The sequence below is a fragment of the Hordeum vulgare genome, chromosome 5H, assembly GCF_904849725.1.
Source record: "Hordeum vulgare subsp. vulgare chromosome 5H, MorexV3_pseudomolecules_assembly, whole genome shotgun sequence".
Lineage (NCBI taxonomy): Eukaryota > Viridiplantae > Streptophyta > Magnoliopsida > Poales > Poaceae > Hordeum > Hordeum vulgare.
The window spans coordinates 29,667,817-29,694,844 of record NC_058522.1 but is presented as its reverse complement, the minus strand read 5'-3'; positions in this window follow the sequence as shown (position 1 = coordinate 29,694,844).

The following is a 27,028-nucleotide window of genomic DNA, read 5'->3' as shown; positions in this document are numbered from 1 at the left end:
TAGTTCCATTCAAATCATGCAAATTAGAGTCCAAAACAAGGGCAAAAGAGTTCGGAAAAGTAGATACGACAGAGACGTATCAACTCCCCCAAGCTTAAAGCCTTGCTTGTCCTCAAGCAATTCAGTTGACAAACTGAAAGAGACAAAATAAAAACTTTGACGAACTCTGTTTGATCTTGTTGTTGCAACTATGTCTAACTCATATCCAATGTTTCAGCAATATCACAAGCAAACCACATAAGCAAATGACATCTAGGTCTCACGGTAAACTCATATCAATGGCATAATCAACTAGCGAGCAAATAATAATAAGCCTCAAGTGTCAACACTTCAATCAAAACAACATGAAGCAGTACGAATAGATGGTATCTCGCTAGCTCTTTCTGAGACCGCAAAACATAAATGCAGAGCACCTTCAAAGAACAAGGGCTGACTAAGCATTGTAATTCATGGTAATGAAGATCCAGTCATAGTCATACTCAACACAGTTAAAAGCAAAGCATAAAAATGACACAGGTGCCTTCTAATTGGTGCTTTTATAAGAGGAGGATGACTCAATAGGAACATAAATAGACAGGCCCTTCGCAGAGGGAAACGTTGATTTGCAGAGGTGCCAGAGCTCAAACTTTGAAAACAGAGATAATAATTTTGGGTGGCATGCTTTCATTGTCAATGCAATGACTAAGAGTTCTCAACATCTTCCACGCTACACATGCTATAGGCGGTTCCCAAACTAAAAAGTAAAGTTTTGACTCCCCCACCACCAATCAATCACACTCCAGGGCTAGCCGAATCCTCGGGTACCGTCCATACCAACATCAATCCTGGGGGAGTTTTGTTTGTAATTATCTTTTCGATTTGAGCATGGAACTGGTAATTCCAATTACCGGCCCCTTTCTCGTGAATGATAGTGAATAAACACATATCGAGGATAACACGCCTAGCATGGAAGATACCAATAGCCCCCTGTCACCACATGAGTGGTTCGGGCATGCAAAACAGATTATTTCTTGAAGATTTAGAGAGTGGCACATGCAAATTTACTTGGAACGGGAGGTAGATACCGCACATAGGTAGGTATGGTGGACTCACATGGAACAACTTAGGGTTTATGGAGGTGGATGCACAAGCTGTATTCCCGCTTAGTACAAGTGAAGGCTAGCAAAAGACTGGGAAGCGACCAACTAGAGAGCGACAACAGTCATCAAAATGCATTGAGAGTAACTAACATTGAGTGCAAGCATGAGTAGGACATAAATCACCATGAACATGAATATCATAGAGGCTATGTTGATTTTATTTCAACTAGATGCGTGAACATGCGCCAAGTCAAGCCACTTGAAATATTCAAAGGAGGATACCATCCTATCATACTACATCATAGTCAACTCAACATTCATGTAGGCAACCAAGACAAACCATTATAAGCTCTTAGTTAAATAAGCATGGCATAAGCAACTATGATCTCTAAGTTGTCATTCAAACATGTTTCTCTCACAACAAAGCTGAACTAGGCATAGTGAGCTAGTCATATTTACAAAAACAAAATAGATCTAGTTCATACCAGCTTTTCCAGGCTCAGTCACTTCATCATATATCGTCATTATTGCCTTTCACTTGCACGACCGAATGATGTGAACAATAATAAGAGTGCTCGTGCATTGGACTACGCTGGAATCTGCATGCAAACACAAAGGAGAAGACAAAGTAATATGGCTCTTTGAAAGATAAATAGGTATGCATGCAAGAGCCACTAAACATTGTAACCAATATCTTCTACCTTGACCCAAAGAAAGAGAAAACTATCTACACGGGAAAGCTCCCAACAAGCAAAAAAAGAAAAAGAAAATCTTTTTGGGTTTTTCTCAAACTAGACAAACACACGAAAAGAAAACGAGAAAAAGAAAAATAAACTAGCATGGATGATACAGTGGCAAAGTGTGAACACCGGCTAACAAAGTGAAAGCATAAGCAAGAATGTAAAGTCGGTGAGAACACGTACTCCCCCAAGCTTAGGCTTTTGGCCTAACTTGGTCTACTCCCAAGGATAGTCCTGGTGAAACCCAAAATCATAATGGGGGTTATACGGGAGCGCTGCAGCCACTGCCTGAATAGCTGCCTCACGGAGACGAGCAGCCTTTGCCTCCCTCTCATACTCCTCTGCCTCTCCTCTGGTTATGTAATATCTATGTTTTACCTGAAAGTCAAAGAAAGCAGGAGCAGGAAGGGTAATATGGAAAACACGCTGCCGGTTAAATATCAGACAGTAAAGTAGGGATTCATCATCCCTCTCAAGGAACTGGAAGCGTGTCAAAGAGACGCGGTCAAGGAAAGTTGTATGGAGCGGGGGATCTCCTTCGCGCATGGGTACTCCAAGAAAATTTGCTATGCGAGTGGCATAGATCCCACCAAAGAAATCCCCTTCAATAGCATTCTTATTTAGCCTCCTTGCTATAATAGCTCCCATGTTGAAGCTTTTGTCATCCGTCACTGCGCTCTTAAGGATACTAAGGTCGGGTGCGCAGAGGTGACAATGCTCAATCTTGCCATTAATGCATCTGCCTATGAAGAGGGCAAAGTAATGCAAGGCAAGAAAATGAATACTCCCCATGGTAGCTTGCGTAATGTCTCTAGTTTCTCCAACCGTAATACCAGCGCAAAAATCTCTAACCGAAGATTTAGGAGGATCATTGAGGTTACCCCAAATAGGTATTTTGCAAATTCTACTGAAATCCTCTAAATCCATGGTATACGATTTATCATAGAGATCAAACAGTACCAATGGCTCACGGCCAGGTGAAAATTGAATCTACGAACAAAAGAGGCAGTGAGAGCAACATATTGTTCACATTTATCGGAGATGAATTCTTCAAGTCCGACGTTGTGAACAAGTGCATCAAACTAATCTTTGAAGCATGCCTCAATCATAAATTCATCAGAAGGCCATTCACACGGTTGTACCTGCACGTCCCTAGGTTGGTAAGGATCAGGCTAGAGACCATATTACGCATATTACCATATTACCAAAGGAAAAATGAACAAGGCTCAACTAAATTGCTAGCAACTACTCCCACAAGTGCCTAGAGACCATATTACGCATCAAAGCTACTTGGGACCAGCTAGAATCAGCATGCAAAGCTCAAGAACATGGTCACCAAGGCAGCAAAAATATGCGGAATATAAGGCACTAGAGCAAAAACTAATTGGACCAATGGAGGAGTCACTTACCAAGGAGTAATTTCCCCCAAAACAGTTCGGAGAATGGTGATTTGAGCAAAGAGATCAAAAATCCCAGCAAGAGGAGCAAGAACACGGGTTTGAGCTGCGAAACGATTTTTTCTACACGTAGGAGAACTGGATGGGAGCAAGAATGAGTGTAGGGGGTGCCTGTGGGCCCCAAAAGCCTGGGTGGCGCGGCCAGGGGGTGCCCGTGCCACTAGGGCTTATGGCTCACTAGTGTGGGCCCCAGACAGACTCTTTGTTCCAGTATTTTTCAAATATTTCAGAAAAAAATCATACTTTATTTTCACAACGTTCAGAGAACTTTGATTTTCGGGGTACTTTTCCACCGGACGCTAAGACAGGAAACAGGGAAAGCTAAACTAAACCTATCATTTTTCTTCTAAGCAACCTAAGGTGAAAGCTTGCAACAAAGGTTTGTGGCTCCTCGATTCATCCATTTCATGGTCATCGAAAGAAATCAGTCAATGGGGTTGATCAAATCCCCTCGACAAAACTTTGTCGAATCGCGTAAGAGAACGGAGAATTTTTGAATAGTCACTAGGTCACCTCAATGGGGATGTGCATCTCCCCAACAAGCAAATCATACTTCATCTTGACACGAGGAATAGGGCATTCAAAGCTCCCAATAAGAATCGATGAAGATTTTTCGATAGCATTGATGCAATGTACTCGATATTGTTTCTTCGGAAAGTGCACCGTATGCTCATTACCATTGACATGGAAAGTGACATTGCCATTGTTGCAATCTATAACATCCCCTGCGGTGTTTAAAAAGGGTCTTCCGAGGATGACGGCCATGCAATCGTCCTTGGGAATATCCAATATAACAAAGTCTGTTAAGATAGTGGTGTTAGCAACCACAACAAGCACATCCTAGAAAATGCCGATAGGGAAAGCAGTTGATTTGTCAGCCATTTGCAGAGAGATTTCAGTGGGTGTCAACTAATCCAGTTCAAGCCTACGATAAAGAGAGAGAGACATAACACTAACACCGGCTCCAAGGTCGCACAACGCAGTTCTAACATAGTTGCCTTTAATGGAGCAAGGTATAGTGGGCACACCGGGATCAGCTAGTTTCTTCGGAGTTCCACCCTTGAAAGTGTAATTAGCAAGCATGGCGGAGATCTCAATATCACGTATCCTCCTCTTATTAGTCACAATATCTTTCATGTACTTAGCATACGGAGACATCTTGAGCATATCAGTCAAACGCATCTGCACAAAGACAGGTCTGATCATCTCAACGAAGCGCTCAAAATCCTCATCATCCTTTTTCTTGGATGGTTTGGGAGGAAAGGGCATAGGTTTCTGAACCCATGGTTCCCTTTCTTTACCATGCTTCCTAGTAGCGAAGTCATTCTTATCGTATCTCTTAGTCTTAGGCTGTGGGTTATCAAGATCAAGAGGTTCAATATCCACATCCTTTTCATTGCTAGGTTGAGCATCAACATGAACATCACTATTGATATCATCATTAGGCTCATGTTCATCACCAGATTGTGTTTCAGCATCAGAGATAGAGGCATCGTTTGGACTCTCAGGGGTAGCAGCAACGTTGCTAGCGTGTAGGTTCCTATCATCTTTCTTCTTCTTTCTAGGATGACTAGGTGCATCAGTGCTAACTCCTTGAGAATATTGTTCAATTCTCTTCGGATGACCCTCAGGATACAGAGGTTCCTAGGTCATTCTACCGCCTCTAGTAACGACTCTGACGGAATTGTCATTCAACTCATTGAGCAAGTCATTCTGAGCTTTAAGTACTTGTTCTACCTGAGTAGTAACCATAGAAGCATGTTTACTCAGAAGCCTAAGATCATTGACATTTCTGTCCACACAAGCACTTAAATGACTAAGCATACGAGCACTCTTTTCCAATTGTCTCCTAACATAATAATTGAAACTATGTTGTTTGGCAACGAAGTTATCAAATTCATCCATGCATAAGCTAGCAGGTTTATCAAAAGGAATATCACTCTCATGAAACCTACACAGAGAATTTACTTCTACTACCTGTATCAGGTTATCGAGACCATGGATCTCTTCGATAGGTGGTAGATTTTTGACATCTTCAGATTTAATGCCTTTCTCTCGCATAGATTTCTTGGCTTCTTGCATATCTTCAGGACTGAGGAATAGAATACCTCTTTTCTTCGGAGTTGGCTTAGGAGGTGGTTCGGGAATAGTCCAAGCATTCTCATTGCACAAGATATTGTTCAACGGAATCTCAGCTTGTTCTATAGTTCGTTCCCTAAAAACACTACCGGCACAACTATCTAAGTGGTCTTTGGAAGCATCGGTAAATCCATTATAGAAGATATCAAGTATTTCGTTCTTCTCAAGAGGGTGATCAGGCAAAGCATTTGGTAGCTGGATGAGCCTCCCCCAAGCTTGTGGGAGACTCTCTTCTTCAGCTTGAGCAAAGTTGTATATTTCCTGCAAGGCAGCTTGCTTCTTACGGGCAGGGAAATATTTTTCAGAGAAGTAGTAGACCATATCCTAGGGACTACGCACACAACCAGGAGCAAGAGAAGTGAACCAGGTCTTAGCTTCATCCTTTAGCGAGAAAGGAAATAGCTTGAGCATGTAGTACTGGCGGATCTTTTCCTCACTAGTGAATAGGGTGGCTATATCGTGCAGTTTGGTAAGATGGGCTACAACCGTTTTATACTCATAACCATGAAAAGGATCAGATTCGACCAGAGTGATTAACTCAGGGTCGACAGAGAATTCATAATCCTTATCGGTCACAAAGATAGGTGAAGTGGCAAACTTCGGGTCGTATTTCATCCTAGCGTTCAGAGATTTTTCTTTCCACTTGCGCAGAAGTTTCTCAACATCATAGCTATCCTTACACGCAAGAAAGTCCTCAGCTATCTCCCCCTCCATAACATAGTGTGTATCAGGCATAACAGGCATAGTAGCAGGTTCTACTTCAATAGTATCAGCAGTTTCAGAAGTATCATCACATCTAGCAGCAACTCTAGCCATTTGTGCATCAAGGAATGCACCAAGTGGCAAAGCAGTATCAGGCATAGCAGGCATAGTATCATGCATAGCATCATAAGGCATAGTATCAAGCATAGCATCATGGACAGCTGAAGTAGCATCATCAAGCACAGGTGACATATCAAGATTTCTAGCAGGAGGTGATGTCGCAAACTTACTCATAACTGAAGGTGAATCAAGTGCAGAGCTAGATGGAAATTCCTTACCTCTCCTCATAGTGGAAGGTAGGATTTTAGTTCAAGATCTTTCGGATTCCTCATTGTGATCAGCAGACGTCAATCCCAAGTGACTCATAGAATATAGTTGTGCTTCCCCGGCAACGGCGCCAGAAAAAGCCTTGATGTCCCACAAGCGTATGGGATCGCAGCAGTTTTCAAGGGTAGAGTATTCAACCCAAATTTATTGATTTGCTCACATGGGGAAGCTAAAGAATATTCTCAAGTATTAGCAGCTGAGTTGTCAATTCAACCACACCTGAAAGATTAGTGTATGCAAGCAAAGTATCAGTAGCAAGGTAGTATGATAGCAACGGCACCAGAAAAGGCTTTGACAATCCCCGGCAACGGCGCCAGAAAAAGCCTTGTTGACGGGATAATAGCGCCAACAAAGTCTTGCAATAAGTAACCGCGGAGTAGCAAGGAACTGTAGTAGCAGCAGCACCAAAGCGACAAGTAACAGCAGTAGTGACAGCAGCAGCAAAGTGGCCCAATCCCTTTTGTAGCAAGGGACAAGCCTAGGCAAAGTAACATAGCGAGAACCAGTAGTAAAAGACTCGTAGGCAGTGGATCAGTGATGGATGAGTGTGACGGATGTGATTCATCATGTAACAGCTATAACACGGAGAGATATCTAACTAGCTCCCGTTCATCAATCTAATGTAGGCATGTATTCTGTATGTAGTCATACGTGCTTAGGGAAAAGAACTTGCATGACATCTATTGTCCATCCCTCAAGTGGCAGCGGGGTCCTAATGGAAACTACGGGATATTAAGGTTCTCCTTTTAATGAAGAACTGGACCAACGCATTAACACGCGGTGAATACATGAACTCCTCATACTATGGTCATCTCCGGGAGTGGTTCCGGCTATTGTCACTCCGGGGTTGCCGAGTCATAACACATCGTAAATGACTACAACTTGCAAGATAGGATCTAAAACACACATATATTGGCGACAACATAATAGGTTCAGATCTAAAATCATGGCACTCGGGCCCTAGTGACAAGCATTAAGCATAGCCAAGTAGTAGCAACATCAATCTAGAACATAGTGGATACTAGGGATCAATCCCCATCAAGAACTAACTCGATTACATGATAGATCTCATCCAACTCATCACCGTCCAGCAAGCCTACGATGAGATTACTCATGAACGATGAAGAGCATCATGGAATTGTCGATGGATAAAGGTTGATGATGACGATGGCGACGATTTCCCCTCTCCAGAGCCCGAAACAGACTCCAGATCTGCCCTCTAGATGAAGAAGAGGATGTGGCGGCGCCTCCGTATCACAAAACGCGATGAAACTTCTGTCTGATTTTTTTTCCAGGCGAAACAGAAGATATAGAGCTGAGATTGGGTGCGGTGGTGCCACGTGGGCCCCACAAGCCTGCACGGCGCGGCCATAGGGGGTGGTCGCGGTATGTGGGCTTGTGGCCCACTGGCACGCCCCTCGCGTGGATCTTTGCGCAGGTATTTTTCTTTTATTCCAGAAAAATCTCCGTAAATTTTCTGGACATTCCGAGAACTTTTATTTCTGCAAAAAAAACAACACCATGGCAATTCTGCTGAAAACAGCATCAGTCCGGGTTAGTTCCATTCAAATCATGCAAATTAGAGTCCAAAACAAGGGCAAAAGAGTTCGGAAAAGTAGATACGACAGAGACGTATCAGTGTCCTCCGTAGGCCTCGGAGTGACACTTCTGTAGGATCTGTCCCTGTTCATGTTCAGGTACACAACGTAACACCATCGACTCCTTCCTTATAAAGGTGAGGATCATCCCAAAAGTAATGTCTCAAGTCAAAGAAGAACTTCTTCTTTTGCTGGTACGTGAAACTAGGTGGTATATATTTGGCAACGATATAGTTTGCATAATCAGCATACCACGGTGCACTACGTGAAGCCTTGATGACATTCAATTGCTCATCGGGAAAGCTATCATCAATAGGTTGTGGGTCATCAAGAACGTTCTCCAACCTAGACAAGTTATCTGCTACTGGGTTATCAGCACCCTTTTTGTCGACAACGTGCAAATCAAATTCTTGTAGCAAGAGAACCCATCTGATAAGTCTAGGTTTAGCGTCCTTCTTCTCCATGAGGTACTTAATAGTAGCATGATCAGTGTGAATAGTGACTTTGGAATCAACTATGTAAGACCTGAACTTTTCACATGCAAACACGACTGCTAAAAATTCCTTCTCCGTAGTAGCATAGTTTCTCTGGGCACTGTCTGGAGTTTTACTAGCATAGTGAATAACATTCAACTTCTTATCAACTCTTTGCCCTAGGACAACACCAACAGCATAATCACTAGCGTCACACATGATCTCAAAAGTCAAGTTCCAATCAGGTGGTTGAACAATAGGTGCAGTTATCAAAACCCTCTTAAGTATTTCGAAGGCTTCCTCACAATCCTCGTCAAAGACAAAAGGAATATCCTTTTGCAAGAGGTTGGTAAGAGGCCTAGAAATCTTAGAGAAGTCTTTGATGAACCTTCTATAGAAACCAGCATGACCAAGGAAACTTCTTATACCTTTGATATCTGTGGGGTATGGCATTTTCTCGATTGCATCAACCTTAGCCTTATCGACTTCAATACCTCTTTCAGAAATTTTATGTCCTAAGACGATGCCTTCATTAACCATAAAGTGGCACTTCTCCCAATTCAAGACAAGATTGGTGTCTTTACATCTCTATAAGACTCGATCAAGGTTGCTGAGGCAATCGTCAAAGGAAGACCCATAAATGGAGAAGTCATCCATGAATACCTCGACAATCTTTTCACAAAAGTCAGAGAATATAGCCATCATACATCTTTGAAAGGTGGCAGGTGCATAACATAAGCCAAAAGGCATATGTCTATAAGCAAAGGTGCCGAAAGGGCAGGTGAAAGTGGTTTTCTCCTGATCAGATTATGCAACTGGTATTTGGGAGAAACCAGAATAACCATCTAGAAAGCAGAAGTGTGTGTGTTTGGACAGCCTTTCTAGCATTTGGTCGATAAAAGGCAAAGGGTAATGATCTTTCCTAGTGGCTTTATTCAATTTCCTAAAATCGATCATCATCCTATAGCCAGTAATAATCATCTGTGGGATCAATTCATCCTTATCATTAGGGACAGCGATAATGCCTCCCTTCTTAGGGAGGCAATGCACCGGACTCACCCAATCACTATGAGCAACAAGATAGATGATACCTGCTTCCAGGAGCTTTAGTATTTCTTTTCTCACTACTTCTTTCATCTTAGGATTTAATCTCCTTTGATGATCAGCAACTGGTTTGAAGTCAGGATCAGTTTTAATCTTGTGCTGGCATAGGGTAGGACTAATGCCCTTAAGATCGTCAAGAGTATATCCAATAGCAGCACGGTGCTTTCTCAGAGTTTCTAGTAACTTATTTTCTTCATGCTCTGAGAGGCTAGCACTAATTATAAACAGGATATATCTCTTTTTCATGAAGATAGGCATACTAAAGAGTATGAGGCAACTGTTTAAGCTCAAACACAGGATCACCCTTTGGTGGGGGTGGATCCCCAAGCAGTTCAACAGGCAAGTTATTCTTAAGGATAGGATATTGTTCTAAGACAACTCTATCTATCTCATCCCCTTCATCCATAAGCATATCATTTTCATGCTCAAGCAACTATTGCAATAAGGGATCAGTAGGAGGCACGGCAATAGAGGCTAAGGCAATAGTTTCATCCCTACTAGGCAACTCCTTTTCATGAGGTTGCTCTACCAAACTTGGAGAAATTGAACTCATGTGACACGCCTTCAAAGCCAACAGTGACAGTTTGCTTCTCACAATCAATATGAGCATTGACGGTATTGAGAAAAGGTCTACCAAATATGATGGGACAAAAGCTATCTTGTGCGGTATCAAGAACGAGGAAATCAGCAGGATACTTCGTTTTACCACAGAAGACTTCAACATCCCTAACAATTCCCACATGGCAGATAGTATTTCTATTGGCAAGCTGAATAGTGACATCTATAGGTTCTATCTCAACAGGTGCAATCTCATCTTTGATTTCATCATATAAGGATTGAGGTATTGCACTAACACTGGCACCCACGTCACATAAGCCATGATAACAATGATCTCCTATCTTAAAAGAAACCACAGGCATGCCAACAACAGGCCTATGTTTGTCTCTAACGTGAGGTTTAGCAATTCTAGCAGCATCTTCACAGAAGTGAATATCATGTCCCTCAACTTCTTCAGACAGAAGATCTTTGATAATATCAATGCTAGGTTCAACTCTAATTTGCTCAGGCGGTGTAGGTGTTCTAATATAGCCTATACGTATCACAGTTGAAGCTTTAGAATGATCCTTTATCCTAACAGGGAAAGGTGGTTTCTCAATGTAAGCACTGGGAACAATAGGATCACTATAGGCAATGACTTTCTCTTCAACTGGAATGGGTTTAACTACGTTGACTTCTAAAGGAGGATGATATTTAAACCACTTCTCTTTGGGGAGATCAATATGAGCAGCAAAGGATTCACACAATGAAGCTACTATCTCAGAGTCAAGTCCATACTTAGCGCTAAAATCACTGAAGATATTTGTCTCAACAAAGGATTAACGCAATCAAACGTGAAATTCATACCTGACTCCGTACCTTCTTCAAGCTCCCAATCTTCAGAGTTGCGTTTAATTCTCTCCAATAAATTCCATTTGAAGTCAATATCTCTCTTCATAAAAGAACCGGTACAAGAAGTGTCAAGCATGGTGCGATCATCATGAGAAAGTCGAGCATACAAGTTCTGAATGATAATTTCTCTCGAGAGATCATGATTGGGGCATGAATATAGCATTGATTTAAGCCTCCCCCAAGCTTGAGCGATGCTTTCTCTGTCACGAGGCCAAAAATTGTAAATATAATTTCGATCACGATGTACTAAATGCATAGGATAAAACTTTTCATGAAATTCCAATTTCAACCGATTGTAGTCCCATGATCCAGTATCATCACATAGCCTATACCATGTCAACGCATTATCCTTCAAATATAAAGGAAATACCTTCTTCTTGACCTCATCCTCGGGCACACCTGCAAGCTTAAATAAACCACAAACTTCATCTAGATAGATTGGATGCAAGTCTGGATATGATGTTCCATCTCCTGTAAAAGGATTAGCCAGTAGTTTCTCAAGCATACCCGAAGGACATTCAAAGAAAATATTTTCAGTAGGTGCAGCAAGTTGAGGGGCAACCATTCGTGCTTCCGTTCGAGGTGAAGATACCCCGAACAAGCCCCTCAAAGGATTAGTATCCATAGTGACAAGTGACAATAAATTTCAGCACACTATATGAATGTTTCCTTACCAAGTTCCACTTACCAAAGGCGCTTCACTCCCCGGCAACGGCGCCAGAAAAGAGTCTTGATGACCCACAATTATAGGGGATCAATCGTAGTCCTTTCGATAAGTAAGAGTGTCGAACCCAATGAGGAGCAGAAGGATCTGACAAGTGGTTTTCAGCAAGGAAAAATCTGCACGCACTGAAATTGTCGGTAACAAGTGATTGTGTGGTGAGATGATTCATAGCAAGCAACAAGTAACAAAAGTAGCAACGGTGCAGCAAAGTGGCCCAATCCCTTTTGTAGCAAGGGACAAGCCTGGACAAAGTCTTATAGGAGGAAAAACGATCCCGATGACACACAGGAATTTCTCTCATGCTAGTTTCATCATGTTCATATGATTCGCGTTCGTTACTTTGATAGTTTGATATGTGGGTGGACCGACGCTTGGGTACTGCCCTTACTTGGACAAGCATACCACTTATTATTAACCCCTCTCGCAAGCATCCGCAACTACGAAAGAAGAATTAAGACAAAGTCTAACCATAACATTAAACTAGTGGATCCAAATCAGCCCCTTACGAAGTAACGCATAAACTAGGGTTTAAGCTTCTGTCACTCTAGCAACCCATCATCTACTTACTACTTCCCAATGCCTTACTCTAGGCCCAAATAATGGTGAAGTGTTATGTAGTCGACGTTCACATAACACCATTAGAGGAAAAACAACATACAGCATATCAAATTACCGAACGAATACCAAATTCACATGAGTACTATTAGCATGACTTGTCCCATGTCCTTAGGAACAAAAGTAACTACTCACAAAGCATAATCATATTCATGACCAGAGAGGTAATGAGTAGCATCAAGGATCTGAACATAAACTCTTCCACCAAATAATCCAACTAGCATCAACTACAAAGAGTAATCAAACTTACTAGCAACCTTACAAGTACCAATCGGAGTCGCGAGACGGAGATTGGTTACAAGTGATGAACTAGGGTTTGGAGATGAGATGGTGCTGATGAAGATGTTGATGGTGACGAGTCCCCTCCGATGAGAGGAGTGTTGGTGACGACGATGGTGATGATTTCCCCCTCCGGGAGCGAAGTTTTCCCGGCAGGATCGTCCTGCAGGAGCTCTAGATTGGTTCTGCTCAAGTTCCGCCTCGTGGCGGCGGCGAAACCACGAAAAAGCTCCTCTCTGATTTTTTTTTCCTAGACGAAACCCTCCATATAGCAAAAGAGGGGGGCCAGTGGGCTGCCCACAAGCCCCCATGGCACGGCCTAGGGGTGGTCACGCCGTGCAGGCTTGTGAGCACCCCCTGGTGCCCCTCTGGCACTTCTTCGGCCTAGTATTTTTTATAAATTGGGAACAAAATCCCCGTTGATTTTCATGGTGTTTGGAGTTGCGCAGAATAGGTATCTCAACTTTGCTCCACTTTCAGGCCAGAATTCCAGTTGCCGGTATTCTCCCTCTTCATGTAAACCTTGTAAAATAAGAGAGAAAAGGCATAAGAATAGTACCGTGAAGTGAAATAACAGCCAAAGAAGCGATAAATATCAACATGAAAACATGATGCAAAATGGACGTATCATGCACCTAGTCATCCTAGAAAGAGGAAAAAGATGATAGGAACCTGCACGCTAGCAACCCTGTTGCTGCTACACCTCAGAGTCCAAACGATGCCTCTGTCTTTGATGCTGAAATACAATATGGTGATGAACATGAGCCTAAGGATAATATCAATAGTGATGTTCATGATGATGATCAACCTAGCAATGAAAAGGATGTGGAGATTGAACCTAGTGTTGATATTGATAACCCACAGCCTAAGAATAGGAGATACGATAAGAATGATTTCGCTGCTATGAAGCACGGTAAAGAAAGGGAACCATGGGTTCAGAAACCCATGCCCTTTCCTCCCAAACCATCCAAGAAAAAGGATGATGAGGATTTTGAGCGATTCGTTGAAATGATCAGACCTGTCTTTCTGCAAATGCATTTGACAGATATGCTCAAAATGTCTCTGTATGCTAAGTACATGAAAGATATTGTGACTAATAAGAGGAGGATACCTGAGGTTGATATTTCCACCATGCTCGCTAACTATACCTTCAAGGGTGGAACTCCTAAGAAACTAGGTGATCTCGGTGTGCCCACTATACCTTGCTCCATTAAAGGCAACTACGTTAGAACTGTGTTATGCGACCTTGGAGCCGGTGTTAGTGTTATGCCTCTCTCTCTCTCTCTTTATCGTAGACTTGAACTGGATAAGTTGACACCCACTGAAATCTCTGTGCAAATGGCCGACAAATCAATTATTTTCCTTATCGGCATTTGCGAGGATGTGCCTGTTGTGGTTGCTAACGTCACTATCTTAACATACTTTGTTATCTTGGATATTCCCGAGGAAGATGCCATGGCTGTCATCCTCGGAAGACCCTTTTTAAACATTGCATGGGTTGTTAAAGATTGCAACAAAGGCAATGTCACTTTCCATGTCAACGGTAATGAGCATACGGTGCACTTTCCGAAGAAACAATATCGAGTACATTGCATCAATGCTATCGAAAAAACTTCATCGATTCTTATTGGGAGCTTTGAATGCCCTATCCCTCGTGTCAAGATGAAGTATGATTTGCTTGTTGGGGAGATTCACATCCCCATTGAGGTGACCTAGTGACTATTCAAAAATTCTCCGTCTTCTTTTGCGATTCGAGAAGTTTTGTCGAGGGGACTTGATCAACCTCATTGACGGATTTCTTTCGATGACCATGAGATGGATGAATCGAGGAGTCACAAACCTCTATTCCAAGCTTTCACCTTCGGTTTCTTAGAAGAAAAATGATAGAATTAGTTTAGTTTTCCCTATTTTCTGTTTTAGCGTCCGGTGGAAAAGTACCCCGAAAAAAAAAGTTCTCCGAACGTCGTGAAAATCAAGTATGGTTTTTTCTGGAATTTTTGAAAAATTCTAAGACAAAGGGCTTGTCTGGGGGCTGTGCCAGTGGGCCACAAGCCCTTGGGGCGCGGGCACCCCCCTGGCCACGCCACCCAGGCTTGTGGGGCCCACACGCACCCCCTCCACTCATTCTTGCTCTCATCTGGTTCTCCTACCTCCAGAAAAAATCGTTTTATAGCTCAAACCCGTGTTCTTGCTCCTCTTGCTGGGATTTTCGATCTCTTTGCTCAAATCACTGTTCTCCGAACTGTTTTGGGGAAATTACTCCTTGGTAAGTGTCTCCTCCATTGGTCCAATTAGTTTTTGCTCTAGTGCCTTATACTCCGCGTATTTTTGTTGCCTTGGTGACCATGTTCTTGAGCTTTGCATGCTAATTCTAGCTGGTCCCAAGTAGTTTTGATGCGTAATATGGCCTCTAGGCACTTGTGGGAGTAGTTGCTACTAGTTTAGTTGAGCCTTGTTCACCTTTCCTTTGGGTCACTGAAAATTTCAGAAAAGGAAGATGTTCAGGAGAAACTTTCATGGTGGTTCCTCAAGCAAGAGAGGTCCCCGTCTTGTGATTCCGGAGCCTGATCCTTACCAACCAAGGGACGCGCAGGTACAACCATGTGAATGGCCTTCTGATGAATTTATGATTGAGGCAGGTTTCAAAGATGAGTTTGATGCACTTGTTCACAATCTCGGACTCGAAGAATTCATCTTCGATAAATGTGAACAGTATGTTGCTCTCACTCCCTCATTTGTTCGTAGATTCAAATTTTCAGCTGGCCGTGAGCCATCAGTGCTGTTTGATCTCTATGATAAATCTTATACCATGGATTTAGAGGATTTCAATCAAATTTGCAAAATACCTATTTGGGGTAGCCTCAATGATCCTCCTAAATCTCCGGTTAGAGATTTTTGCTCTCGTATTACAGTTGGAGAAACTAGAGACATTACGCAAGCTACCATGGGGAGTATTCATTTTCCTGCCTTGCATTATTTTTCCCTCTTCATAGGCAGATGCATTAATGCAAGATTGAGCATGGTCACCTCTACGCACCTGACCTTAGTATCCTTAAGAGCGTAGTGACGGGTGACAAAAGCTTCAACATGGGAGCTATTATAGCAAGGAGGCTGAATAATAATGCAATTGAAGGTGATCTCTTTGGTGGCATCTATGCCACTCGCATAGCAAATTTTCTTGGAGTACCCATCCGCGAAGGATATCCCCTACTCCATACAGCTTTCCTTGACCGCGTCGCTTTGACACGCTACCAGTTCCTTGAGAGGGATGACGAATCCCTCCTATACCGTCTGATATTTAACCGGCAGCGTGTTTTTCATATTACCCTTCCTGCTCCTGCCTTCTTTGACTTTCACGTAAAACGGAGATATTACATAACCAGAGGAGAGGCAGAGGAGTATGAGAGGGAGTCAAAGGTTGCTCGTCTCCGTGAGGAAGCTATTCAGGCAGTGGCTGCAGCGCTCCCGTATAACCCCCATTATTATTTTGGGTTTTGCCGGGACCATCCATGGGAGTAGACCAACTTAGGCCAAAAGCCTAAGCTTGGGAGAGTACGTGTTTCTCACCGACTTTACATTCGTGCTTATGCTTTTAGTTTGTTCGTCGGTGTTCACACTTTGCCACTGTATCATCCATGCTAGTTTATTTTCTTTTTCTAGTTTTCTTTTCGCGTGTCTGTCTAGTTTGAGAAAACCCAAAAAAGATTTTCTTTTCTTATTTTGCTTGTTGGGAGCTTTCCCGTGTAGATAGTTTTCTTTTTCTTTGGGTCAAGGTAGAAGGCCATAGTTACAATGTTTAGTGGCTCTTGCATGCATACCTGTTTAGCTTTCAAAAAGCCATATTACTTTGTCTTCTCCTTTGTGTTTGCCTGCAGATTCCAGCGTAGTCCAATGCACGAGCACTCTTATTATTGTTCACATCGTTCGGTCATGCAAGTGAAAGGCAATAATGACGATATATGATGAAGTGACTGAGCCTCGAAAAGCTGGTATGAACTCGGTCTATTTTGTTTTTGTAAATATGACTAGCTCACCATGCCTGATTCAGCTTTGTTGTGAGAGAAACATGTTTGCAATGACAACTTAGAGATCATAGTTGCTTATGTAATGCTTACTTAGCTAGGAGCTTATAATGGTTTGTCTTGGTTGCCAACATGAATGTTGAGATGACTATGATGTAGTATGATAGGATGGTATCCTCCTTTGAATGATTCAAGTGGCTTGACTTGGCGCATGTTCACGCATGTAGTTGAAACAAAATCAACATAGCCTCTACGATATTCATGTTCATGGTGATTTATGTCCTACTCATGCTTGCACTCAATGTTAGTTAATCCCAATGCATTTTGATGACTGTTGTCGCTCTCTAGTTGGTCGCTTCCCAGTCTTTTGCTATCCTTCACTTGTACTAAGCGGGAATACTGCTTGTGCATCCACTTCCATAAACCCAAAGTTGTTCCATATGAGTCCACCATACCTACCTATGTGTGGTATCTACCTGCCGTTCCAAGCAAATTTGCATGTGCCACTCTCTAAATCTTCAAGAAATAATCTGTTTTGCAAGCCCGAACCGCTCATGTGGTGACAGGGGGCTATTAGTATCTTCCATGCTAGGCGTGTTATCCTCGATATGTGTTTATTCACTATCATTCACGAGAAAGGGGTCGGTAATTGGAATTCCCAGTTCCATGCTCAAATCGAAAAGATAATTGCAAACAAAACTCCCCCAGGATTGATGTTGGTATTGACGGTACCCGAGGATTCGGCTAGCCGTGGAGTCTGATTGATTGGGGGTGGGGGAGTCAAAACTTTACTTTTCTGTTTGGGAACTGCCTATAGCATGTGTAGCATGGAAGATGTTGAGAACTCTTAGTCATTGCATTGACAATGAAAGCATGCCACCCAAAATTAGTATCTCTGTTTTCAAAGCTTGAGCTCTGGCACCTCTGCAAATCAATGCTTCCCTCTGCGAAGGGCTTGTCTATTTATATTCCTATTGAGTCATCCTCCTTTTACAAAAGCACCAATTAGAGAGCACCTCTCCCATCTTTATGCTTTGCTTTTAACTGTGTTGAGTATGACTATGACTGGATCTTCATTGCCATGAATTACAATGTTTAGTCAGCCCTTGGTCTTTGAAGGTGCTCTGCATTTATGTTTTGCGGTCTCAGAAAGAGCTAGCGAGATACCATCTATTCATACTGCTTCATGTTGTTTTGATTGAAGTGTTGACATTTGAGGCTTATTATTATTTGCTCACTAGTTGACTATGCCATTGATATGAGTTTACTGTGAGATCTAGGTGTCATTTGCTTATGTGGTTTGCTTGTGATCTTGCTGAAATTCTGGTTATGAGTTCGACATAGTTGCAACAACAAGATCAAACAGAGTTCGTCAAAGTTTTTATTTTGTCTCTTTCAGTTTGTCAACTGAATTGCTTGAGGACAAGCAAGGCTTTAAGCTTGGGGGAGTTGATACGTCTCCGTCGTATCTACTTTTCCCAACTTTTTTGCCCTTGTTTTGGACTCTAATTTGCATGATTTGAATGGAACTAACCCGGACTGATGTTGTTTTCAGCAGAATTGCCATGGTGTAGTTTTTGTGCAGAAATAAAAGTTCTTGGAATGTCCTGAAAATTTACGGAGAATTTTTCTAGAATAAAAGAAAAATACCTGCGCAAAGATCCACCGGAGGGGGCGTGCTAGTGGGCCACAAGCCCCTGGGCCGCGGCCACCCCCCTAGGCCACGCCGTGAGGGCTAGTGGGGCCCACTGGCACCACCGACCCCAAACTCACCTCTATATCTTCCATCTCACCCGAAAAAAATCAGAGAGAAGGTTTCATCGCGTTTTACGATACGGAGGCGCCGCCACCTCGTGTTCTTCATCTGGAGGGCAGATCTGGAGTACGTTTCGGGCTCCGAAGAGGGGAAATCGTCGCCATCATCATCATCATCAACCTTCCTCCATCGACAATTCCATGATGATCTTCATCGTTCGTGAGTAATCTCGTCGTAGGCTTGTTGGACGGTGATGAGTTGGATGAGATCTATCATGTAATCGAGTTATTTTTTACGGGGATTGATCCCTAGTATCCACTATGTTCTAGATTGATGTTGCTACTACTTGGCTATGCTTAATGCTTGTCACTAGGGCCCGAGTGCCATGATTTCAGATCTGAACCTATTATGTTGTCGCCAATATATGTGTGTTTTAGATCCTATCTTGCAAGTTGTAGTCACCTACTATGTGTTATGACCCGGCAACCCCGGAGTGACAATAGCTGGAACCACTCCCGGAGATGACCATAGTATGAGGATTTCATGTATTCACCGCGTGTTAATGCGTTGGTCCGGTTCTTTATTAAAAGGAGAACCTTAATATCTCGTAGTTTCCATTAGGACCCCGCTACCACGGGAGGGATGGACAATAGATGTCATGCAAGTTCTTTTCCCTAAGCACGTATGACTACATACGGAATACATGCCTACATTAGATTGACAAACGGGAGCTAGTTACATATCTCTCCGTGTTATAGATGTTACATGATGAATCACATATGTCATACTCATCCATCACCGATCCACTGCCTACGAGTCTTCTAGTGCTGGTCCTCGCTACGTTACTTTGCCTAGGCTTGTCCCTTGCTACAAAAGGGATTGGGCCACTTTGCTGCTACTACTGTTGCTATTGTTGTTACTCTGCTACTGCTGCTACTATTGTTCCTTGCTACTTCGTTGTTACTTGTTGCAAGATCCTTTTCCGACACTGTTGTCGGGGAAGAACAGTTACTTGCCCACGTGCAACTTACTGGCGCCATTGATACAACAGTTAGGAATAGTCTGCCGTCAACAGATCGTTTCTGGCACCGTTACTATCATACTACTTTGCTACTGATACTTTGCTTGCAGACACTAAGCTTTCAGGTGTGGTTGAATCTCACAAACTCAGCTGCTAATACTTGAGAATATTCTTTCGCTTCCCCTTTGGCGAATCAACAAATTTGGGTCGAATACTCTACCCTCGAAAACTGTTGCGACCCCCTACACTTGTGGGTTATCAATAGGTCTTCGTGTGCGTAGGAATTTTTTTGCTTCCCATGCAACGTTCCCCAACAGTGGCATCATGAGCTAGGTTCATGCGTAGATGTTATCGCGAGTAGAACACAAAAGATTTTATGGACGTTGATGTTCGATTTGTTGTCCTCCTTAGTCTTTTATCGATTCGGCGGTATTGTTGGATTGAAGCGGCCCGGACCGACATTACTCGTACGCTTACGAGAGACTGGTTTCATCGACTGACATGCAACTCGTTGCATAAAGATGACTTGCGGGTGTCGGTTTCTTCAACTTTAGTTGAATTGGTTTTGACCGAGGCGGTCCTTAGAGAGAGCTTGAATAGCAATTTGCACATCTCCGTTGTGGTTTTTGCGTAAGTAATATGCGATCATACTATATACCCATAGCACCCACGTAAAACATGCAACAACAAATTAGAGGACGTCTAACTTGTTTTTGCAGGGTATGCTTGTGATATGACATGGCCAATGACGTGATGTGATATATTGGATGTATGAGATGATCATGCTGTAATAGTTAATATCAACTTGCACGTCGGTACTACGGCAACCGGGAGGAGCCATAGGGTTGTCTTTAAGCTAACGTTTGTGTTTGCAGATGCATTTACTATATTGCTAGGTCGTAGCTCTAGTAGTAATAGCATAGATAGCACGACAACCTCGATGGCGGCACGATGATGGAGATCATGGTGTAGCGCCGGTGACAAGAAGATCATGCTGGTGCTTTGGTGATGGAGATCAAGAAGCACAATATGATGGCCATATCATGTCACTTATGAATTGCATGTGATGTTAATCCTTTTATGCACCTTATTTTGCTTAGAACGACGGTAGCATTATAAGGTGATCTCTCACTAAAATTTCAAGATGAAATTGTGTTCTCCCCGACTGTGCACCGTTGCGACAGTTCGTCGTTTCGAGACACCACCTGATCATCTGGTGTGACTGACATGCAACGTGAAACACTCGGGTTAAACTTGACGAGCCTAGCATGTGCAGACATGGCCTCAGAACACAAGATACCAAAAGGTCGAGCATGAATCGTATAGTTGATATGATTAGCATAGAGATGCTTACCACTGAAACTATTCTCAACTCACGTGATGATCGGTCTTGAGTTAGTGGATTTGGATCATGTACCACTCAAATGACTAAAGAGATGTACTTTTTGAGTGGGAGTTTATCAATAATTTGATTAGTTAAACTCTAATTATCTTAAACATAGTCTAAGTCCACTTTTCAATATTTGATGTTGTAGATCAATGGCTCACGCAGTAGCAACCCTGAATTTCAATACGTTCCTAAAGAAAGCTAAGTTGAAAGATGATGGAAGCAACTTTGTAGACTAGGCTCATAATCTAAAGCTGCTCCTGCAAGCTGGGAAGAAGGATTATGTCCTTAATGTTGCGCTAGGAGATGAACCGCCCGCTACGTCTAGCCAAAATGTTTTGAACGCCTGGTTAACACGTAAGGAGGACTACTCAGTAGTTCAATGTGCAGTCTTCTAAGGCTTAGAACCGGGACTTCAACGTCGCTTTGAACGTCATGGAGTATATGAGATGTTCCAGGAGTTGCAGTTTATCTTTCAGAAGAACGCCCGGATCGAGAGGTATGAGACCTTCGATAAATTCTATGCTTGCAAGATGGAGGAGAATTCTTCTGTCGGTGAACATGTGCTCAAAATGTCTGGGTACTCAAACCGTCTAGCTGAGCTGGGGATTGAACTCCCACAAGAGGCTATCACTGACAGAATTCTTCAACCACTACCACCTAGCTATAAGAGCTTTGTGTTGAACTATAACATGCGAGGGATGAACAAGTCACCCGGCGAGTTATTCGCGATGCTGAAAGTCGTAGAGTCAGAACTCCAGAAAGAGCATCAAGTGTTGATGGTCAATAAGACCATTGGTTTCAAGAGAAATGGCAAAGGCAAGAAGGGTAACTCCAAGAAGATCAGCAAGCCTGTTGCCAATCCGACGAAGAAACCCAAGGTTGGACCTAAGCCTGAAACAGAGTGTTATTATTGCAAGGGAATGGGTCACTAGAAGCGCAACTGCCCCAAGTATTTGGCTGATAAGAAGGTGGCCAAAGAAAAATCAGGTATATTTGATATACATGTTATTGATGTGTACTTAACCAACTCTCTTAGTAGTGTCTGGGTATTTGATACTGGTTCTGTTGCACATATTTGCAACTCGAAGCAGGAACTGCGGAATAAACGAAGGTTGGCGAAGGATGAAGTGACGATGCGTGTGGGAAATTGTTCCAAGGTTGATGCAATCACCGTCAGCACAGTCTCACTTCAGTTACCATCAGGATTAGTTATGAACTTAAATAATTGTTATTTAGTGCCTCTGTTAAGCATAAACATTATATCTGGATCTTGTTTATCGTGAGACGGTCACTCATTTAAGTCAGAGAATAATGGTTGTTCTATTTCTATGAGTAATATCTTTTATGGTCATGCACCCAATGTGAGAGGATTGTTCATATTGAATCTTGATAGTGTTGATACACATATACATAACATTGAGACCAAAAGATGTAGAGTTAACAATGATGGCGCCATGTTCTTGTGGCACTGCCGCTTAGGTCATATTGGTCTAAAGCGCATGAAGAAACTCCATTCTGATGGGCTTTTGGAGTCACTTGATTTTGAATCACTTGACACGTGCGAACCATGCCTCATGGGCAAGATGACTAAGACTCCGTTCTCCGGAACAATGGAGCATGCAAGTGACTTGTTGGAGATCATACATGCCGATGTGTGCGGTCCTATGAGTGTGGAGGCGTGCAGCGGATATCGTTATTTTCTCACCTTCACTGACGATTTGAGTAGGATGGATATATCTACTTGATGAAGCACAAGTCTAAAACGTTTGAGAAGTTCAAGCAATTTCAGAGTGAAGTTGAAAATCATCATAACCAGAAGATCAAGTTCCTACATTCTGATCATGGGGGTGAATATCTGAGTTTCCAGTTTGGTGCTCACTTAAGACAATGTGGAATTGTTTCACAGTTGACATCGCCTGGAACACCACAGCGTAATGGTGTGTTCGAACGTCGTAATCGTACTTTGTTAGAAATGGTGCGATCTATGATGTCTCTTACCGATTTGCCATTATCGTTTTGCGGTTATGCATTCACTTTAAATAGGGCACCATCAAAATCCGTTGAGACGACACCATACGAGTTGTGGTATGGCAAAAGACCAAAGTTGTTGTTTATTAAAGTTTGGGGATGTGATGCTTATGTCAAAAAGCTTCAGCCTGAAAGGCTGGAACCCAAAGCGGAAAAGTGTGTCTTCATAGGTTACCCAAAGGAGACAATTGGGTACACCTTCTATCTCAAATCCGAGGGCAAAGTGTTTGTTGCTAAGAACGGAGCTTTTCTTGAGAAGGAGTTTCTCTCGAAAGAATTGAGTGGGAGGAAGATAAAACTTGATGAGGTTGTCGAACCTCTAATCCCTCTAGATGGTGGCGTAGGGCAGGGGGAACCTCCGTCGAAGCGACGCCGGTTGAGTAGGAAGTTGATGATGATGATCATGAAACTTCGGATCAAGTTCCTATCGGACCTCGCAGGTCGACAAGATCACGTACTACTCCTGAGTGGTACGGTAATCATGTCTTATCAATCATGTTGTTAGACAACAATGAACCTACGAATTATGAAGAAGCAATGGTAGGCCCGGATTCCAACAAATGGTTGGAGGCCATGAAGTCCAAGATAGGATCTATGTATGAAAACAAAGTGTGGACTTTGGAAGTATTACCTGAAGGCCGAAGGCTATTCAGAACAAATGAATCTTTAAGAAGAAGACGGACACGGACGTTATGTGACCGTTTATAAAGCTCGACTTGTGGCAAAGGGTTTTTACAAGTTCAAGGAGTTGACTACGATGAGACGTTCTCACCGGTAGCGATGCTTAAGTCCGTCCGAATCATGTTAGCAATAGCTGCATTTTTCGATTATGAAATCTGGCAGATGGATGTCAAAACGGTGTTCCTTAACGGTTTTCATAAGGAAGAGTTGTATATGCTGCAACCCGAAGGGTTTGTCGATCCAAAGAATGCTAACAAAGTATGCAAGCTCCAGCGATCCATTTATGGACTGTTGCAAGCATCTCGGAGTTGGAATAAGTGCTTTCATGAGGTGACCAAAGCATTTGGGTTTATACAAGTGGTTGGAGAATCTTGTATTTACAAGAAAGTGAGTGGGAGCTCTGTGGCGTTTCTAATATTATATGTGGATGACATATTGCTGATTGGAAACAATGTGGAGTTTTTTGAGAGCGTAAAGGATTACTTGAATAAAAGTTTCTCTATGAAGGACCTAGGATAAGCTACTTACATTCTAGGCATTAAGATATATAGGGATAGATCGAGACGCTTGATAGGACTTTCACAAAGCACATACCTTGATAAAGTTTTGAAGAAGTTCAAAATGGAACAGTCCAAGAAGGGGTTCTTGCCAGTGTTACAAGGTATAAAATTGAGTAAGACTCAGTGCCCAGCAACTACGGAAGATAGAGAACAAATGAGTTCCGTCCCCTATGCTTCAGCGATAGGTTCTATCATGTATGCAATGTTGTGCACTAGACCGGACGTCAGCTTGGCCATAAGTATGGCAGACAGGTTTCAAAGTAATCCAGGAGTGGAACACTGGACGGCGGTCAAGAACATTCTGAAGTAGCTGAAAAGGACTAAGGAAATGTTTCTCGTTTATGGAGGTGACGAAGAGCTCGTCGTAAAGGGTTACGTTGACGCAAGCTTTGACACTGATCCGGATGACTCTAAGTCTCAAACCGGATACGTATTTATTCTTAATGGGGTGCGGTAAGCTGGTGCAGTTCCAAGGAAAGTGTCGTAGCAGATTCTACATGTGAAGAGGAGTACATGGCTGCCTCGGAGGCAACAAAGGAGGGTGTTTGGATGAAGCAGTTCATGACGGATCTTGGAGTTGTGCCCAGCGCACTAAATCCAATAACTCTATTCTGTGACAACACTGGTGTCATTGCTTTAGCAAAGGAACCAAGGTTTCACAAGAAGACCAGGCACATCAAACGACGCTTCAACCTCGTCCGCGACTATGTCGAAGGAGAGGACAAAAATATTTGCAAAGTGCACACGGATATGAATGTAGCTGATCCGCTAACTAAACCTCTTCCACCGGCAAAACATGATCAACACCAGAACTGTATGGGTGTTAGATTTATTAGAATGTAAATCGACGGCGATGTGAGGACTAGATTATTGACTCTAGTGCAAGTGGGAGACTGTTGGAAATATGCCCTAGAGGCAATGATAAAATAGTTATTATTATATTTCCTGTTTCAAGATAATCGTTTATTATCCATGCTATAATTGTATTGAATGAAAACAAAGATACATGTGTGGATACATATACAAAACAATGTCCCTAGCAAGCCTCTAGTTGGCTAGCCAGTTGATCAAGGATGGTCAAGGTTTTCTGACCATATGCAAGTGTTGTCACTTGATAACTGGATCACATCATTAGGAGAATCATGAGATGGACTAGACCCAAACTATAAACGTAGCATGTGATCGTGTCATTTTGTTGCTATTGTTTTCTGTGTGTCAAGTATTTATTCCTATGACCATGAGATCATATAACTCACTGACACCAGAGGAATACCTTGTGTGTATCAAACGTCGCAACGTAACTGGGTGACTATAAAGGTGCTCTACAGGTATCTCCGGAGGTGTCCGTTGAGTTAGTATGGATCAAGACTCGCATTTGTCACTCCGTGTGAGGGAGAGGTATCTCGGGGCCCACTCGGTAATACAACATCACAAACAAGCCTTACAAGCAATTTGACTAAGTGTAAGTCACGGGATCTTGTATTATGGAACGAGTAAAGAGACTTGCCGGTAACGAGATTGAAATAGGTATACGGATACCGACGATCGAATCTCGGGCAAGTAACATCCCGAAGGACAAAGGGAATGACATACTGGATTATATGAATCCTTGGCACTGAGGTTCAACCGATAAGATCTTCGAAGAATATGTAGGATCCAATATGGGCATCTAGGTCCCGCTATTGGATATTGACCGAGGAGTGTCTCGGGTCATGTCTACATAGTTCTCGAACCCGCAGGGTCTACACACTTAAGGTTCAATGATATTATAGTATAGGTGAGTTATATGTGTGGTTACCGAAGGTTGTTCGGAGTCCCGGATTTGATCACGGACGTCACGACGGTTTCCGGAATGGTCTGGAAATGAAGATTGATATATAGGATGGTTTCATTTGGTCACCGGAAAGTTCCGGGCATTACCGGCAGTGTGCCGGGAGTGATGAATGGGTTCCGGGTATTCACCGGGAGGGGCCCACCCACCCGGGAGTGAGCCTAGTGACCCTAGGGTGGCGCACCAGCCCTTAGTGGGCTGGTGAGGCCAGCCCAATAGGGCCATGGCGCCACAAGTGGAAAAACACCAAAAGGAAAGAAAAAAAAAGGAAAGAGGGAGGTGGGAAGGAAGGAGTGGACTCCTTCCCCCAAACCGAATTGGGGTGGGAGTCCACCTCCTCCCCTTCGGCCGGCGCCCTTGGGGCTCCTTGTGCACCAAGGCTAGCCCCTCCCCTCCTCCAATATATACTAGTGGTTTTAGGGCTTTTGAGACACAACTTTTCCATGTGCAACTCAAACCTATACCACGTAGTTTTACCTCTAGATCGGATTTCTGCGGAGCTCGGGCAGAGCCCTGCAGGAGTAGATCATCACCACCACCGGAGCGTCGTCATGCCGCCGGGGAACTCATCTACTTATCCGTCTCTCTTGCTGGATCAAGAAGGCCGAGATCATCATCGAGTTGTACGTGTGCTGAACGCGGAGGTGTCGTCCGTTCGGTGCTAGATCGGAACTGATCGTGGGACGATGGTGATTTGAATCACGAAGTTGTACCACTACATCAACCGCGTTTCTTAACGCTTCCCGCTTAGCGATCTACAAGGGTATGTAGATCTAATCTCCTCTCGTAGATGGACATCACCATGATAGGTCTTCGTGTGCGTAGGAATTTTTTTGTTTCCCATGCAACGTTCCCCAACACAACCTTCGTTAACCACGTACACTATTCCCCTATAACTCTAGCGTCATCAAACCTTAAGTGTGTAGACCCTACGGGTTCGAGAAGCATGCAAACATGATTGAGACACCTCTCCGGTGAATATCCAACAGCGGT